We start from the raw sequence: 14,942 nt of genomic DNA, 5'->3' as shown, positions 1-14,942 counted from the left end.
GAGTGAAAGAACACAGCATTGTGGTTCGTAGATAATGAGGTGATTTTGACAAGATAGCATGAAAGAAAAGACAAGGGTTCATGGACCAAAACCTTCCATGAAACTGGCCAAAAATAATAGCCATTTTTTGGCAAAATTCAGTCCTCTTTCTTCACCACCTCATTTCCCTTAATACCATACAATTCTGGTTTGCTACTTTGTCCTATTCTTTGTGGTTTTTTTTCCTTTATGAATGGGGAATTAAGTTCCTTGATGTAATAAAGCAATGCTCTCCTAGTGACCGGAGATTGGATTTGCCTCTCATTAATTCCCATTTCATATCTGATAACTCATACTTTTGCTAACCACTCATTTTAACTGCAAACCTCCCATCCTTTTACCTTCCTTACAATCAAAAGTGCCTCATTTGTGTTCATAAGTTGCCTTGTATTCCTTTAAAATAAAGTTAAATCAGAATGCAGATGGACACTTTCTCTCTCCAGTTGTATTGACTGGCTCTTTCCACCTACACTTTCAGAGAGTAGAAATATGTCTCACAGATGTAAGTGATTAAAGTTAACTGCCTTGAACTGTCAACAAAACATATTCAGACCATTAATTGGTTTCAAAATTCGACCATTTACTTGAAATTAAAATGCATTTGATGAAGGAGAGTGAGAGAGAAACATGCCATGATGGACCATGTGGTGTTGGTTTACGCACTTTGATTTGTTATAATCCTACATTTGCAAACTTAATTCAGTTTTCCAGCAAAGCATGGAGTAAGTTTACAAATGAACAATATAACCTTTTCTATTCGTTACCAATATCCCAATTTTGGGATATTCTCAGCAGTTGCTATTTTGAAGTTTTTATTAGATAAGAAAATAGTTCCCTGATAATCCCAGAGGGAATTAAAACTTTTTTGTAACTCAGTTATTTCATCCTAAGTTTCATTAACTTGTATTGGTTTCTACAGACACATTCTCTGATCAAGCCAACTTAAACAGACTCCATCTGTCTTTTGTATTATTCCCTAGACAATGTCCGAACTTGAGCCTTGCATGCAATTGTTGAGCCACTATGAGGGAAAAGTAGCTGAGGAGGTTTTCTATTAACTTTCTTTTGGATTTTCTGTCTGAAGTTTTCTTCTCATAAGCCAGCTGTTTTAGTCCACTTGTTCAGACATGTTGTGTCACATCTCCAGGGCAGGTGAGGTTTGAATCCCAACCTTCTGGTCTAGAGGTAGGAACATTACAGTATACCACAAGATCCTAAAGGATTTGAATCTAGTACATTAACTGAGTCTCTGGATCACCATGCCAATGACATGACCACAATGTCACAATATTCCCTAAAATTTGGGGGAAGAGCACATTTAAAGAAATTAGTTATTTTGACTACAAAGGGAACATTCTCACCTATTCTCCATACCAGATGTCAGGGCTTTAACAATGTTTCTGCTCAGTTACAAACCTTTTGTGAGTGAAGCGAACCCCCACACTACAGAAACATGGCACTTTAATCTGACCAAAGTCAACCATTAAAAAATTATTTAAAAACTTGAAAACCATTCTCTCCTTGGAAATCTTTAGTAAAAGGCAAAAACATTTTCTAATTTGAAGAGGAATAATAGCTTTAACTGAAAACAATGGCAACATTAGGATTCAAATCCTGCAGAGAAACTGGAATCTTAATCAAACAATTTAAACCTCTTAGCCATGCTATCATGGCAAAATCTCACTACTATTTTAGTTCCAACTTTGGGATTTGAATATGCAAGATTTGAAAATGGATAAACAGTGATGCCTGCAAATCCAATTTGGGTCAGCCATTATGGTCATCTGTAACCAATGCTGAAGTTTCTCTCTTCTTTACAGGTTGCACAGGGAACACATCTTGCCCATTAAAAATGAACAGTGATGCTGGATGATCACTTAGTAACCTGGACTCGCTTCACTCTGGTTCCATGTATGTTTAAATACAAAACTGGCTGAGGGATGGCCAACTGAGAGTACAGGGCGATCCACGGAATCATTTTCAGTGGTTTCACTTACCCACGGTTTACTGCGGCTCAAACATATTAAAGGGAATCTTCTGGAACCAGGAACCGGGGGATGCCCATAAGGTAAACTTCCCACTGAAATGAATGGGTTCGCTTCAATCCATGGTTTTTTTCCTTCCGCGGTAGGTCATGCAATGTATCCCCTGCGGGTACGGGGGGACTACTGTAAGGTTTTATGGGTATTTTTGGGGTAGAACAAGGTTTGTAAAGGAGTTCCCCAGGGTCAATACTAGCACCTTTGCATTTCCTAATATATATTAATAATCTAGATCTTGGTGTGCAGGGGATAATTTCAAAGTTTGCATGTGAGATAAAACTTGGGAGCATTGGAAACTATGAGAACAACAGTGTAGAACATTATATTTGTGAAGTGGATGGATAGGAGACAGATGAAGATCAATGTGAAGAAGTGTGAGGTGATGCACTTTGGTACAGAACATGGAGAGACAGCATACAGTAAAAGGTACTATTCTAAATGGTGTGCAGGAACTCGGTGTATGCATTTATAAGTCATTAAAGGTGGCAGAATAAGTAGAGAGAGCTGTTAATAATGTAGACAGTATTCTAGGCTTTATAAATATGGGCATAAAGTACAAGGTTGATAAAGTGTGGCAGATGAGGCAGCATCCAAGAAGCAAGAGTATTGGTGTTTTGGGCAGGACACTTCTTCAGAATTGGGAAGGTGGGGGTGGGGGGAGGTGAGAGAGATAAATAGATGAGTGGGGCTTAGGGGAATGGCAGGTGGGATGGCGGGAGGAGGTGATGATGATTGGTCGGAGGGAAGTGTGGAGCAGATAGGTGGGAATAACGATGGGCAGGTAGGTCAGATCAAGAGGACAGATCTGTGTCAGAGTTTGGACCTGAGATGGGGTGGGGCAGAGGAGATTTGAAAACTGGTGAATTCAATGTTCCTGCTATGTGGTTGTAGCCTCCTGCGATAGACGATGAGGTGTTCTTCCGCTAGTTTGTAGGTAGCCTTGTGTAGGTGGTAGAGGAGGCCCAGAATAGAAATGTCCTTAGGGTAGTGGGAGGACGAGTTGAAATGGAAAGCTACCATCATCTCCTACTTCCACCCCACCTATCACTATCCCACTTACCTTTCCCTAGCTCACCCCCCCCCCCCCCCCCCCACCACCAATTTATATCTCAGCTTCCTTCCCCCTCCCCAGTCCTGAAGAAGGCTCCTGCCCCATCTTGCTCCTCAGATGCTGCCTGACCTGCTATGCTTTTTCCAGTGCCATGCTTGATTAACTCTGACTCTCCAGCATCTGCAGTCCTCAGTTTCTCCTGGTTCCATAATGTACAGGAGCAGGCATATTATGTTAAAGTTTTGTTAGACCTCACCAATAATATTATGTACATTTCTGTGCACTGTACTGTAGGAAGGATGTGAATGCATTGGGAGAATGCAAAAGCAATGAACAAGAATGGTTCTAGAGATAATACATTTCAGTTATGATGAAAGGGTAGAGAAGTTGTGATGGCTTTCCTTGAATAGGAGACAGGTAAGAGGTGATTTGATAGAAGTTTTTTCAAAATCATGATCTATCTTGACAGAGTATATATTTAGAAATTGTTCACACTCATAAAAAAATCAAGAACACAGGCAGTATAGTTAGTAAGTTTGCAGATGACTCCAAAATTGGAAGTGTAGTGGACAGTGAAGAAAATTACCTCAGAGTACAATGGGATCTTGATCAGATGGGCCAATGGACCGAGGAGTGGCAGTTGGACTTTAATTTAGATAAATGTGAGGTGCAGCATTTTGGAAAGGCAAATCTTGCCAGGACTTATACACTTAATGGTAAGGTCCTGGGGAGTGTTGCTGAACAAAGAGACCTTGGAGTGCAGTTTCATAGTTACTTGAAAGTGGAGTTGCAGGTAGATATGATAGTGAGCTGAAAATGTGTTGCTGGAAAAGCGCAGCAGGTCAGGCAGCATCCAGGGAACAGGAGAATCGACGTTTCGGGCACAAGCCCTTCTTCAGGCTTGTGCCCGAAACATCAATTCTCCTGTTCCCTGGATGCTGCCTGACCTGCTGCACTTTCCAGCAACACATTTTCAGCTCTGATCTCCAGCATCTGCAGACCTCACTTTCTCCTCCGGTATGATAGTGAAGAAGGTGTTTGGTACGCTTGCCTTTATTGGTCAGACCATCGGGTATAGCATTTGGGAGGTCATGTTGTGGCTGTACACAACGTTGGTTCAGTCACTTTTGGAATGTTGTGTGCAATTCTGGCCTCCCTGATATTGGAAGGATTGTGAAACTTGAAAGGGTTCAGAAAAGATTTACAAGGATGTTGCCAGGTTGGAGGATTTGAGCTACAGGGAGAGGCTGAATAGGCTGAGGCTCTTTCCCCTGGAGTGTTGGAGGCTGAGAGCTGATCTTATAGAGGATTATAAAATTACGAGGGGCATAAAGAGGGTAAGTAGACAAGGTCTTTTCCCTGGGATGGGGGTATCTGGAAGAAGAAGGCATAGGTTTAGGATGAGAGAGCAAAGATATAAAAGGGACCGAAGGGGCAACTTCTCCATGCAGAGAGTGAATGGAATGAGCTGCCAGAGGAAGTGATGGAGACTGGTACAATTACAACATTTAAAAATCATTGGGATGGATATATGAATAGGAAGGGTTGAGAGGGATATGGGCCAAATGCTGGCAAATGTGACGAGATTAGGTTAGGTTATCTGGTTGCCATGGACGAGTTGGCTTGAAGGTCTGTTTCCATGCTGTATATCTCTATGACTCGAAGAACTAGAGGGGCACAGTTTTAAAGTGTTTCACAAAAGAAGCAAACGTGAGGTAAGAAACAACTTTTACACAGTGAGTAGTTAGGCTATGGAATGCACTGTCTCTAAGTATGGTAGAGACATTCAATTGAGACATTCAAAGAGGCACAATTATTTAAATAGTGACAATGTGCAGGGTTGTGGGGAAAAGGCAGGAGCTGGTCCCTAACTTAAAATGCTCAGCCAGTGCAGGAATAATGGGCGAAATGGCAGTCTCCCTTATAGTAACAACTGTGTGATTCTGAGATATGGTAATTTAGAGCATTCAAAGAAGGTTCACAATTCTGGAGATGAAAGGCTTGTCACATGAAGACAGATTGAGCAGTTCAGGCCTGTACTGACTAGAATTTAGAAGGATGAGAGAAGTCTTAATTGAGATGTACAAGATGCTAAAAGGGATTGATGAAGTAGACATGGGGAAGATGTTCCCCCTTGTGCAATCCAAAAGGAGAGGCCATAGTTTTAGGCTAAGGAGTGGCAGATTTAAAAGAGATGAAGAACAATTACGTTCTCAAAAGGCCATGAACCTGTGAAATACACGACTCAGTGTGTGGTGGACAGCAGGACACTGAATAAATTTGAGGAAGAGATAGTCAAAGTTGTAATTAGTAATAGCTGGAAGAATTATGGGAACAAGTAGTAAAGTAGAAATGAGGCTGAGGTGAGGTTAGGCCATAATCGTATTAAATGGTTGAGAAGGCTCGAGGGGCTGAATTGTCTATACCTGCTCTTGTTCTTCTGTTTTTTATAAACAGCTACAAGAAACACACAGTTGCTCATCATTTTCATGAATGTTTTCATTTGTTTCTGTTTCAGATAACCAACAGGATATTCAAGTACAGGATCATTCCAAGTATCTTACATTCCAAGGAATCAATTGTTTCAGCATTGTTAAAATTAGTTATTCCTATGGAATATAGAAATATATACTCCATACCCGAGGAATTGCGTGTTGTACTCTATCTTGAATATCACAGTCAATCTGCAATAATATGGTGTAGATGAAAATGACACTTTAGGAAAGGTTTACAAATAATCTTGGACACTTTTTTCTTTATTTCTTCATTCTCTAGCCTTTTTATTCAATGTTTTGATTTTTTTTTCTGTGTTTTAAGATAGTGCCAGAGAATGGTGACACTATACAATACTTTCCACTGTATTTTGTAGCAAGACATGCATCACAATAAATAAATCAAATAATTTGAAATATTTCAGCATGCCATTCATATTGTTTCAACTCTCAAAGAATGGATCATTTATTCCATGAATTAATGGAGCTAACATGATGTGGGAGTGGGATTTAATAGCTGTTATTTTCAATGAGTGAAACTGCCAAACTTGGCACCCACCTAGAGATTTCTATCAAGAGAAATAGCTGCACTCTCCCGCCATGTTGGTTTAACTAAGTGGGTGTTAGATTACAATCTTCCCTGGGTGTTGGTTTAGCATGTACAGTGACTGGATAACAATATGCTGCAAATGTAAGTTTAGTTGACATAAGAGTTGGTTTCCAGTCTGTGTGCAATTATCAGTTTTACAAGTTGTTCCCAATCAGATGGATGACCCTGAAGATTTTGTAAACATGGTACAATTAGGCTTTTGAACACCATAATCAGGGTTAGGCCCTGTGGCCAATGTTGTTGATGATGACAAATCTAAGCAAAGCATTCACTTTGACAACAAAAACTTTCTGCCCTCTGGTGAGAAGCAGAAAGCCTTTGTGCATCTGTTTGCATTTCGACATGGTATTTATCATCCCTGGTCTAGGGCACTAGAGGGAGCTCCTGTTAAGTCATTGCAGTTTTCACCTGAGTTGACCACCAATCATAAGTTATTCTCCACTTGATTTTTGTAATCTAATTCTTACAAATTGACTGATTAAACATTATACAGGACATTTATTTTGTGTATTCTATATAACAGATTTATATGTTCTTTTTTCAGTATTTGATGCCGGGAATGATTATTTATGTAATATACAGTACACTGTTCCTTCAATTCTTAATTTTTTTGTTGAGGGTCACGCTCCTTGGCAATTAACACTAAAGACCCTCTCTCAGAGGTGGCCCAATCACCCCAGCGTAATTGAGCATTGAGCAAGTTCTGTCATTTCAGATTTCAAGAATGCCCATTTCAAATAAAAATTGAGTAATTTTCCTCAGGCTTAAGTCCTAAAAATATTCAGGACTGCTGCTTCCCATAGATTAATAGAGTGCTAACTTGCAGCATTTTTTGTTTGGCTTTTTCTTACTGAATATCAAGGGAACAAGATGTGAAGCAGCAAGCCTGTTGAAAACTTGCGACTAAGAGCAGTTTGGTTACGAGTGCTATCATGGAACTGTGGCGAGTTGTATATTTTAATTTGAAACTGTTAGAAATAACTTTTTTAAAAAAAAGTTAATGCAGGTGGGGGTGAGAGATGATTGCACCTCTAATTGCTTTGTAGGTAAATATTTTTGCTCTATTACCCACCGAATAATATAAAGCAGAAAAATATTGGGTTGAATCATTGATGTGTGTTGAGTAAACTGATCTCAGGCAGGGTAGCAGAGAAGGTGCTACATTTGGTCTCCGATGCCTCTAATCAATAACTGAAATCTTGGCTGATCTCACCAATTAGATCCTCTAAATTCTGTTTTCTTTACTCACCTTTTCTGGTGCATTTACCTTTATTAAGTGAGATGGATCTTGTTTAAATACACTTTCATCTTCCAGTCCCAGTTCACAGTCTGTTAACATGGAATTTCATTACATCTGTTGCTCAGTTGAGGTATTACTGTTCAAACAGAATTGACATAAAGCCAAACAGTGAAAATGCCAAGAACAATACATGGATGTTCACTAAAGCGATTTACCTCAAATTTGTGTTCAATAAATGAAGTCTGCTCTAGTTTTTAAAATTTAATTGTGTATATATTAAATATATTTTAGATGTATTCTAGATATAATATTGTAACAAATCATCCTAACTTGTACATTTGTAAGGTGAATACCCTTGAGGTATTTTGTGTAAATTCACCCTTTTTGCATTAAACTTATAGTTTCTTAGAATGCAAAGCAAACAATTTTATTAATGAAATTCCACTTAAGAACCAGTAACTCCTTGCTAGATATTCATGTTGGATTCACTATTCTGAAGTCTTACAACATATTTCCTTCAGTTTTTTTAAAACTTTGTGTACATACTTCTGGATGAGGAAACTTTGGTTTATTAACTGAAAATTAACCAAATCAAATATGCACTGATTTGATTCTCCTCACATGTCAAAAATGATATTTCTCTGTATTGTTGAATGAAAAGCATACACCATATTTAGAAAAGAGCACAGAAACAGATCAAGCCTGTTTACCTTTCAATTAAATAATTCAGCTGAACTCCATTTATTTGGAAAAGAAAAACAGTAGTGCTGGAAAAATTCAGCAAGTGTGGCAGGATTTTAGAGTGCAAAACAGAGTTAACATTTCAGGTTAAGACCCCCTCTATATTGGGGAGACAGGTCGGCTACTTGCGGAGCGTTTCAGAGAACACCTCTGGGACACCCGGACCAACCAACCCAACCACCCTGTAGCTCAACATTTCAATTCCCCCTCCCACTCCACCAAGGATATGCAGGTCTTTGGACTCCTCCATCGTCAGACCACAACAAAACGACAGTTGGAGGAAGAACGCCTCATCTTCCGGCTAGGAACCCTCCAACCACAAGGGATGAACTCGGATTTCACCAGTTTCCTCATTTCCCCTCCCCCCACCCTGTCTCAGTCAAATCCATCAAATTCAGCACCGCCTTCCTAACCTGAGATCTTCTTCCCGACCTCTCCGCCCCCACCCCAGTCTGACCTATCACCCTCACCTTGACCTCTTTCCACCTATCACATTTCTGATGCCCCTCCCCCAAGTCCCTCCTCCCTACCTTTTATCTTAGCCTGCTGGACAAACTTTCCTCATTCCTGAAGAAGGGCTTATGCCCGAAACGTTGATTCTCCTGTTCCCTGGATGCTGCCTGACCTGCTGCGCTTTTCCAGCAACACATTTCCAGCTCTGATCTCCAGCATCTGCAGACCTCACTTTCTCCTCTAAGACCTGAAATGTCAACTATGTTTTTCTCTCCACAGATGCAGCCAGATCTGCTGAGTTTCTCCACTATTTGCTATTTTTGCTTCAAAAATCTCCAACATCCACAATGTTTTGTTCCATTTATTTGTTCTTGCTTCATATTCCTTGATTATGATACTTAACTCAAATCTATACAAATTAAAAACCAACTATATGTAGCTTTTTGTGAGTAGTGGGTTCCATGTTTCCTTTTCTATTTGTGTGAAAGTGTTTATTGATTTTATTCTGAAATTATCTCACTCAAATTTTAAGGTTATGCTCTGTGGTCCTGAATTTTTAAAAATTAATTTGTAGGATGTGGGCATCCTCAGCATTCATTGCCCATCTCTAGTTGTCCTTGAGAAGGTGGTGGTGAGCTGCCTTCTTGAACCACTACAGTCCACCTGCTGTGGATTGACCACAATCCCCTTAGGGAGTGTGTTCCAGGATTTTGACCCAGCAACAGTGAAGGAATGGTGATATATTTCTAAGTCATTAGGTGAGTGGCTTGGAGGGGACCTTGTAGGTGGTGATATTCCCATTTATCTCCTGCCCTTGTCCTTCTAGATGGATATGGTTGTGGGTTTGGAAGGTACTGTCTAATGAGTTTGGTGAATTTTTGCAGCGCATCTTGCAGATAGTACACACTGCTGCTACTGAACATTGATGATGGAGGGAATGCATGCTTATGGATGTAGTGCCAATCAAGTGTGCTGCTTTGACCTGGATGGCGTCAAGATTCTTGAGTGTTGTTGGAACTACACTCATCCAGGCAAGTGGGGAGCATTCCATCACACTCCTGACTTAAGTCTTGTAGATGGTGAACAGGCTTTTGGAGTCAAAAAGAGAGTTACTGTAGTATTCCTATCCACTGACTTGCTGTTTTAGTCACTGTTTATGTCACAAGATCAGTTGAGTTTCTGGTCAATGATAACTCCCAGTATTTTGATAGGGGATTCAGTAATGGTAGCATCATTGAATGTCAAGAGGCGTCAATAGATTGCCTCTTATTGGTGTTGGTCATAGCTTGGCATTTGTGTGTCACAAATGTTACCTGCCACTTGTCAGCCCAAGCCCAGGTTTTGTCCAGAGTTTGTTGCATTTGGACATTGATTGCTTCAGTACCTGAGGAGTTGTGAACGGTGTTGAACATCGTGCAATCATCCCACTTCTGACCTTCTGATGGAGGGAAGGTCATTTGTGAAGCAGCTGAAGATGATTGGGTCTTGGACACTACCCTAAGGAACTCCTTGTGCTGAGATGACTGACCTCCAATAACCATAACCATCTCCCTATGTGCCAGGTTAGACTCCAACTAGAGGACAGTTTGCACCCTGATACCCATTGATTCCAGCTTTGCTAGGGCTTCTTGATGCTACACTCAGTCGAATACAGTTTTCATGTCAAGGGCTGTTACTCTCTCCTCACCTGTGGAATTCAGCTCTTTTGTCCTTGTTTAACCAAGGTAGTAATGAGGTCAGGAGTTGAGTGGCCCAGGCAGAACACAAACTGGCCGTCACTGAGCAGGTGTTGTTTGATAGTACAATGGATGATACCTTCCATCACTTTACTGATGATCGAGAGTAGACTAATGGAGCAGTAAAAGGGTCTTTTGGATTTGTCCTTTTTTTATGTACAGGACATACCTGAGCAACTTTCCACATTGTCAGGTAGATGCCAGTGTTGTAACTGTACTGGAAGAGCTTGGCTAGGGGACTTTGGAGGGTCGACAGTGCTGTTTCTGTCATTGTCTTTTCAGGTGCCTAGGTTGATGCTAAGTGATCAATCTGGATTCATTTCTTTATGACTTTGTAGTGACTGTACAACTGAATGGTTTGCTAGGCTATTTCACAGTCAATCAGATTGCTGTGGTTCTGAAGTCACACGTAGGCCAGACCCGGTAAGCATGGCAATTTTATTCCCTGAAGTACATTAATGAACCAGTTGGGTTTTTCTGACAATGGTTTCATGGTCTTCATTGGATTATTAATGCTAGATTTTTATTGAATTCAATTTTTACCATTTGCTGTGGAGGGTATGGAATCCAGGTCCTCAGTGCATTAGTTGCGTTTCTGGAATAAAAGTATAGTGATAATGCCACTAGGCCATTGCCTCCCTTGGTACAAGAAGAAAAGTTTATCTATATCTATCCTATCAAGTTGCTTTATATTATTAATTACCTTAATTTTATTATCCCTTGATTTTTCAAACTCAACTGATGTTCCCTCTAACTGCAACTAAAATGTTCCTCATGGGAAACAAACCAGCCACATGCAGCAAAAAGAGAGAGAATTTTGTATAGGGGCCAAGTTTATACCTCTGAGTTTGATATTTTAACTATTTAAAATCTTACTTGTAATTCTGTTTAATTTATGCTGTATCCCTTTCAAAGTGTCTCCCTTTTTGTTTGGTTCTCCAAACTGAACATAATACTCCAGATGGTGCCTGGTGAAAGCTCTGCACAACACAAACTTCACTTCTTCAACTGGAATTCCAATCTCCTGATAAATGCCAACATTCCATTTTTAAAGTTTCTTTGTGCGTCTTTGTAGCTTTTAAAAAATAGTTTCATAGTCTGCTGAAAGAGCTTCCAGGAATGGAAACCTTAGCCAACATTTTCTCATTTCCCAGATTCCGTCCAATTGAAGCTTTGCTGTTGTCTAGCTGAAACTTGTGAATGCAGATTAACTTGGCAAACCAGGAACCTGAAGCAAACTAAGAGAAACTTGTGACTTGTCTATTCCTATCACTGCATAACTTTTTGTAAATCTTCCTGTGCTCCAACAATAATTTCAGTCAAACTTGTGGCACAGTCCTGCTGACCACTGTCGTTTCTTGCAGCGCACCCTTACGACTTTTTTTAAGTAGGTGTCTTTGTATGCATCAATAAGTTACCATATTAGAAAATTGTAATCATAGCCCAGAACCTGTGAATACTCTACAACAGCATAAAAGAGCTGGTAATATCAATATAAACATTCTTCAATGCCTTGAAGAAGCCGGCCATGTGGAACTTCATAGCTTTAGTTATTTTTGCAATTGCAGAAAAATGCTGATGATTAGTAGATGTGATTCTAGGCCAGTATTTAACAAATGATGGATGTCAGGCAGCCTTTCCCTTTTGAGGTTAACCAAATGCATACTCTACTCTGCCAGTATCACATATAATGTTTGCCTGTAAATTCTCTAAACTGGATAAGCTCATTTTCTCCTTTGTCTGCTCACCCACTGTGTAAAGCGTTAGTAATCAATGCTTTAACTATTAGATAAGACATTTCTGAACTATGGCAGCAGAAGACTTGGTCTCATTCCAACATGCATTTAGTGAAGAATGATGTATCTGGAATACAAATGAGTTCAACACAGGAAATGTCAGGTTGATTTAATTATTCTGCTGTAATGGACTGGAAAGTCTAAGCTCACTGGGTGCTCAGTTTTAAGTTTTTATCTTTTACATTGATGCTTGAAATGTTTTATGGAATTCAATATGCACCTCACCGCAGGGATTTCTACAGATGGATTTCCATTTTGCTAGGTGCAAAGAAGAACTAAATCTCATCATCAAAACATCAGAGTGGGATATGCAGTAAGTTTGAAGTAAGTTTCTTTTTCTTTCAGGTACAGAAAGTTGGACAGCACCAGATCTTGATCCCATTTCCCTGTGCTGGAGATCACGTTGATCCACTAAATTTCTTAACCTTATTTTCTACCAACAAGGACTTTACAGAGGGGTTCACTAGCTGTTTGTTGAAATGAAACTCAGGGAAACAGGTTCAAGTTGCTACAAATATTTGGGTGCATTCTGATTGTTTGGTATCCAGGGTCAGGGCAGACAGGAATGTTGAATGTTTTGCATATTAAAATAATTGGAATTACAGGATTTCTTTCAGTATCTTTAGTTACTTCAGCACCATTTGTGGTGTATATGTGTTATCTTTTATTTTCTTTCTCGGTGCAGTATTTTCATTTATATATATAATTTTTCACCTAGCTGCTTATCTATTTTGTTGGTTCAAGTCAATTCAGATTCAACTATCTCACTTGATATTTTTACCAAATTTAATCAGATTCCATTTTACGTTGAAACCAGAGTTACTTCAGCCAATTAGAAAAAGTAGCAGTACCAACAATAATCCCTCGAGCACTTCAATTAACTAGTTACACATCCAATCTTCTAAATTGTATCTGCTGTTTCCTTCCCCTGAGATATTTCCTTATCCATGAATCTCAACCTCCTTAATGTTAAACAGCGGTCTTTCATGTAGAACTATGTCAAATGCTCTGGAATTCAAGATATACTACTTCACAAGAATTTCTTAAAGTCTAGGAGAGGGATGGTTATCTTCTGAATTAATGTTGTTTGTCTTTTGATGGTGATTATTGCAACATTCTTAGATTTTTTTTCCACTCCTCTTCTACACATTTATTTTTTGCATATCTACTTATAATTGTTTAATTTTCGAAGTCTTTAGGAGCATCTCCAATCATTTTGATGCCGAGGTAATCTTTCAGTGACATGCCCAAATAACTGAATTCAATCATTACGTGTATATTAAACCCAAGGTGTAGTCATTTCATCCTTCTAAACAATAACATCTTGTTTTAGGAAATAGGTTACAAAAACAAGACTATATTTGTAGATTATCAATTGGAAAATAATTGAGAAATAAATCAGAGTACTGAAACTATCTAACATTTCAATTGGTATTTAAAGAGTTAATTGCATATATTCAGCGGTACAAACCTAAATTGTATAAATCATAGAATTTAACCATCGCCACTGCAAATAATTTAATTTCACCAAAGACTGTAGCAATGGCATGATAAGCTTTTACCACTGCAAACTCATTACTAGACTCCAGGTCCTGGATATGATTGGCCTGACAAACTTCAACAACTGCCAACGTTTTGGAATCTCAGATGATATTAGAATCCCAAACAACATTAATTGAACCAACTGCATCAACTAGAAATTTGACATGCCAAAGCAATGACTCAAATTCAGTTTTGGTTTAATTGCAATGTGATGAGCTGCAGGTGCAAAATTGATATCTCACTACACTTCCTCAATAAATGGGAGTTTAGATTAGATTACCTACAGTGTGCAAACAGGCCCTTCAGCCCAACAAGTCCACACCAACCCTCCAAAGAGCAACCCACCCCCGTCTGACTAATGCACCTAACATGATGGGCAATTTAACATGGCCAATTCACCTAACCTGCACATTTTTGGACTGTGGGAGGAAACCAGAGCACTCAGAGGAAACCCACGCACACAGGGAGAATGTGCAAGCTCCACACAGACAGTCACCTGAGGCTGGAATTGAATCTGGTACTGTGAGGCAGCAATGCTAACCACTGAGCCACCATGCCAAGCTGTATAAGATTGAAAAGGCAAAAGTAAAGGATCTGACAGAGGGACTGAAAAGGTACTGGTAATAGCTGGCAATACTTTGAAGGCCAAGAAGGAGTACTCTTTCTTCTCCTGGACCCATTTTAATAAGTTATTTCGTAGCTTCAGCAATCCATTCACTGGCAAAATCACAAGAAACCTTGGAAACTGGGATTCACGAAGCACATTACAAACTCTGTCCATTACCATCAGAATTTCAACTTACATAGAAATACCATTTTCATCTTTCAACAGCTTCAGCTTGTTCAAGTAGTAGAGTGAGCTGTAACTGGAAAGAGTGAAAATACTCATTTTCAATTTATAACTGTTTCTGCCAGTGTCTTGTGTAGTGGTAATGTTCAGCTTTCGGCTGAGAGGTCTGGGTTCAAGTTCTACATAAAGCATCCAAACAGATTGATAAACACAAGAAAACTGTTTCTCCATCTGTTATGTCTGAGTGCCTGAAATAAAGAAGCTGGGTCTGCACTGATTATTCATGTGGAACATCCTGACTTTCACTTTGATAAAGAATCCAAAAAGATTAGGAAATGTGGGTTTAGAAATGTATTGCTTTAATAAACTATAATAATTTTAATCCATTTTTAATGTTTGAGAAAAGGAAA

At 39.3% G+C, this 14,942-nt stretch overlaps 1 non-coding gene across 1 annotated transcript; it reads right to left on the bottom strand.

The window, feature by feature from the left end:
• Positions 1–1,502: 1,502 nt before the first annotated feature.
• LOC148145875 (U5 spliceosomal RNA) lies at positions 1,503–1,618 on the bottom strand. Its single transcript, XR_015761226.1, has one exon. It is a non-coding gene; the product is annotated as a U5 spliceosomal RNA (small nuclear RNA).
• Positions 1,619–14,942: the final 13,324 nt, after the last annotated feature.

This window comes from Chiloscyllium plagiosum, unplaced genomic scaffold, assembly GCF_037043375.1.
Source record: "Chiloscyllium plagiosum isolate Xiang-an unplaced genomic scaffold, Cpla_swu_hap1 HiC_scaffold_23, whole genome shotgun sequence".
Taxonomy (NCBI): domain Eukaryota; kingdom Metazoa; phylum Chordata; class Chondrichthyes; order Orectolobiformes; family Hemiscylliidae; genus Chiloscyllium; species Chiloscyllium plagiosum.
This window is presented reverse-complemented; position numbering and strand designations above follow the sequence as displayed.